Genomic DNA, 5,276 nt, shown 5'->3' with positions numbered 1-5,276 from the left:
CAGTATTTTTTAATTAGCTTACTAGTTGTTCAGGCGATCGGTCTGTACTTTGTTATGACCTTCATTGTCCAGTGCCAGTTGAGGAGGCAATGAGACTTGCTGGAGAAAACCTGCAAGTTTTGGTTGGGTCATACTGGATAACACCCTTCTGGCATTTGACCTGGGGATTGAACCCACAATACTGTGGGGTAAGTGTGGTCCTGTTGCTGATGTTGTCTTATAAGTGACCAATAAATAATCCTGGCTCTAGATCTCCTAAGATGAAGAGTCACACACTAACACCAGTATAATACTATACAGTTATCTCACACATTAGCTGGAATCCTGATCACCGAAACTCTCCAATAGCCAGAATGGAAATCGATCGGAAAAATTACTGGAAATCTCTCTCCATTCAGGGTCTGTGAATAAGTTTCAGAGGATGAAAGTCGGGCATTTTCCGGAAAAATTCCGAGAAGGTTCTGAGAAAATTTCTCCAGACGTCTCCTTTCTGGGCCTGAGAATAAATTTTCCGGGAGTTTCGAGAGATTGCATCATGCTCCAGCACGTCCCCACGTGCCAGGCCTGTGGGTGGCCTAGCTGCTTGGATCACTGCCATTGCAGAAGGTTGTTCCCTCGCTAGCTGCTGTTTTTGCATGCAATTTGTGTTGTACAGTACTGTACATTACTGTACCAGGACACAATCAACCAACAATACAGTGTTAAAGAAGTGTTAAGACATAAAAAGTGATTACAGTTATGTGCACTGTACTGTACATTCAGTAAGTGGGAAACACTGGAGCACCTTAGTTTTTGTCTTTATATAAGACAACTTCAGGTCATGAGACCCATTAATCCCCACCCTACCTCCAAGACAAATGAGAGAAGGGTTTATATAAAATGGGTGATCTGGTCAGGTGAGTAGTCTCCTATCTCACCTCCATCACAAGTGTTGTGTTAAAATGTAAAAAGTTTTTACAGTTACCTGTATGTACAGTATTACATTCAGCAGAGCCTTCTGTAGGCTCAAGACAACAGCATCTGCTAGTGAGTACAGTGCAGTAGTAGTATACAGTGCATTATTTTGTTTATTTACAATATATTGGACATTAGAACATAAGAAAATAAGGAGTCTGCAATAGGCCGATTGGCCTGTGCATGGCAGCTCCTGTCGAGATTTACTACCACTCTCTATCATCCATGAATCTATCCAGCCTCCTTTTGAAACTTTCCAGCATTCCAGCACTTACTACAAAGTTGCTAAGCTTGTTCCACTCGTCCACCACCCTATTTGTGAACCAGTTCCTTCCTATCTCCCTCCTAAACCTAAACTTATCCAACTTAAATCCGTTGCTCCGAGTCCTATCCTGCTCGGATGTTATAAGAACTTTATCTATATCCCCTTTATTGATTCCTTTCACCCACTTAAATACTTCTATCATATCTCCCCGCACTCTTTGTTTTTCTATGGAATGCAAGTTTAGTTTCTTTAACCTATCCTGATATGGAAGGTTTCTAAGTCCCGGAATCATTTTCGTCATTCTTCGCTGCACCGACTCTAGTGAGTTGATATCCATTCTATAATAAGGGCACCAGAACTGTACCGCATAATCGAGGTGCGGCCTGACTAGCGCAAGATATAGTTGCAATAAGACCTCTGCACTCTTATTACTTACACTTCTAGATATAAAACCCAATACTCTGTTTGCCTTATTTCGAACATTAACGCACTGTGTTCTAGGCCGTAAGTCCGGGCTTACAAGTACCCCTAGGTCCCTTTCACAAGTCGACTTCTCTAGGTTGATGTTGTTAAGGCTGTATACATTGACAGTATTTGTTCTTCCAATATTAAGTACGCTGCACTTGCTGGTGTTGAATTTCATTTGCCATTTTTCAGACCACCCCTGCAGTTTATTTAGATCCTCCTGTAGTGCATTTGCATCCTGCCCTGAATTAATCTGCCGCCCTAATTTGGTGTCATCCGCAAACTTGCTTATGTCACTGCTGATCCCAGTATCTAGATCATTTATGTAGATTATGAACAAGAGTGAGCCTAATACTGACCCCTGGGGAACCCCACTCAGATTTAACACCATCTACGCCGACCCTCTGCGTTCTATCGGTGAGCCATGATTTTATCCAATTTAAAACTTACCCCTCGATACCATGAGCCTTAACTTTTCTCAGAAGCCTCTGATGCGGTACTCTGTCAAATGCTTTGCTAAAGTCTAAGTAAATAACTTCGTAATTTTCGTCATTATCTACTACCTCGAAGACAGAGGTGTTTTCTTAAATAAATACAGCTCGTGCCTGTCCCTTTGAGATGCATAGTTTAAGCTCCAGGAAACTTTTCTAAGTACCCAGAAAAATTCCGGGATATGGGGTTTTTCCGGGAATGAGAAAGTCGTCTCATTACCCGAAAATCTCATCCCTGGTAGAGCTTTGCACTAATTGTTCTGGGTAACTGGGATATCACTGTAGTTATGGAAAATGTACCGTGTTGATTCATCAACAGTGCAGTACTTTATTGATTTTTATGCATAAAATTGTCTTCATGTATTGATATTATGATTGTTTAGTGAATTGTTGAAGGTTCCATAAGAAATATAAATGTTTTTCATATTTTAAAATACTTATTACTGTATAAAACTTTAAATCACACACGCTCAACTAGAACCTTCTAGATGCATATAGATGCTCGTAGTGAGAGTTGTTTATATACCTGGTATGTATGCAATTATTTCTTTAGAAATCACCCTAAATTGTACATAATGAGCACAAAAACAACCTGTCAGTGCCTTCATCAAGCACACCTTTTGTCAAGAAACAGTGAGTGTCATTTTAAAGGTGAAATTAAACTTCAGTATTAAACAACGGTTGACAAAATGGCCATGAAAGAGAGAATATGACGCACAAGGTTCTCAATAAATCCTTCATTACTACAACTTGTATAATTCTTTTATGCGTTATTACAATTATTAATTGCAGGTATTTTAATATTATCGAGGTAAAATAATGAGTGTACCGATAGATGAATGCTCTGGCTGATGCAGGATAGTTGTGGTGGTTGTCAGTTTATAAACAGTCATGAAAATCGTACAGTATACTACAGGTATCCATCATTTGACGATGGGGTTGTGTTCCTGAAATACCTAGTGTTAAGCGAAATTATTGCTTAACAAGGGATAACAGCAAAGTATGGAGGTCATACCACGGGTCCAGACAGTAGGGCAGTAAACACTTGAGTACAGAACTGTAATCCATAATAATAATAATAATAATAATAAATGAGTTTGTTATAAACAATTTTGCAGTTACCGTAAGTAATTGATTTATGAACACCAAACTTCTGTATAAACGATGTGGTTCAGAGTTAAACGATTTAGTGAGCACAAGGTGAGCCTAATTCAAACACATTTCAAATTGCACCCTGTACTTCAAAAATAAACAAAAGTTACAATGATATATAATAAAATTGATACATATCTTATCATAAAATGCAATAGCACATATTTTATGTGCAAAAAAAATAGCTCCTTCCACTCAAACCATCATCTGGGTGACGTGACAGTTCAGCTGGGCAGTCACTCAGCTGACTCAGAGATGTGTGTGTGTGTGTGCTGTACTGTGCTTTGCTGTGCTGTGCTGTGCTGTGTTGTGGATATGCCGTGATGTCACATCAGGGGGAGGGAGCATGGGTGGGTGGCAAGTCGGCAACGCAGTTACAGCCCACTGCTTCCACACGTACATTAACTTCTCACACACCCATGCTCTTAATTTTTCTCATATTTCTCTTTATTTCTAAGCCACATTAGAATATTGTAATAATTTTCCCACAGCTTTTATAGTTTCATTACATGTAATATTGGCAATGCGAGGAATGCCTCAGGTGGCCTTTTTGAAACACTTCGTTTGTAGTCTCAGTTTGTTTCGCGCAGGAATTGTAACGATAGTTTTTTTACAGAGCATACCTAGTATTATACTAGACAGTGCAGGTATACAACGAAGGTAAACAGTAAGGTAACTTGACCAAGAATAGCCAACAAAGCTGTCAGGTGCTTATTTCCAGGAGGGTCCTTTGCTTAGGCTAATACTGTACTTGGTCTCTGATCATCAATAGTATGTCTACTGGAGTATATTAGTGAAAGGTTTTTGGTAAATATAACGATCATTACACTGCACTTGGACTATGTGAGCCTGGTGGATTACTTCACCAATACATTCTGAGGTTGTTGTATCCTCATCTGTTATGTATGTTATCTTTTGTTTAGTTTCATAGCTACGTATTGTTTCTTTGGAATATTTCTGTAATTTATTTGTGTATTTATGTACTGTATACCTTTTTTAAGTACAGTATAGTATTTCATTCTCAAAAATGTTTGTGTTCTACCATACAATTTTAAAACTAAAGCTCCAGAGATCTTTTCTTTTACATGTTTCTATCTGTTTTCTTGTTAGCTTAGCACTTCATGGAAATCTGTGAAAGACACAAACTTTTTATTATTCTTACACTAAATCTTGCAAAATGCTACAGTACAAACTACCATTGCTAAAATTTGTACTAAAAAATGTATAATCTTGATCACTTTAAGAATCGCGCCTTCACTGTTGACAAGATGACTAACAGGCGGAGCCAAGTGATGTATCCATAACTTAGCCAATCTGCCCACTGAATGAGTCACTGATGAGTGATTAATTGTATTATTTTATTCAGTAACAGCGGCTCTAATCACAATTAAAGAATAAAATTACATTATCTTTTATGCTAATGCATTATTTTATACCATAAGGAAACTTCAATAAAGGCTCTTTTTTTTTTTTTTTTTTGCTACAGAACCTTATGGGAGTGGTGCTACTTCTCCTATATACCTTGGGTGGGAGTTGCATTTGCATGACCAAGTGAAAGATAAATGCCTACTTGGCAACATAACTTAGCCAGGCTCGTATGTTGATTAAAAAAGTACCACTAAATTACAATACATCATATGACAGGAACCGAAGCCCTGTAAGCATATGTCAAGTGACAGGAAGTGACATCACGGGGTTAAAGATTAAAACTCTGCATCAACAGTACTGATGATAATGAATTTGAGACTAATGAAATCCTAAAACTAGATATTACATTTTAGATTTAAATGGTATTTGTTTTCATTATTTATGGTAAAAGGTTTCAAAGGATAAATGTTGTGTACATTATTTACATTGTATGCATGCATATTTTAAGGGTAAAGTGATAGTTTCACAAAAGGATTTTGTTCATTATAATATACAAATAGTATTTTCCTGAAAGTATATTT

Source organism: Homarus americanus, unplaced genomic scaffold (genome assembly GCF_018991925.1).
Source record: "Homarus americanus isolate GMGI-L3 unplaced genomic scaffold, GMGI_Hamer_2.0 scaffold367, whole genome shotgun sequence".
Lineage (NCBI taxonomy): Eukaryota > Metazoa > Arthropoda > Malacostraca > Decapoda > Nephropidae > Homarus > Homarus americanus.
Note: the sequence above shows the minus strand (reverse complement) of the source record.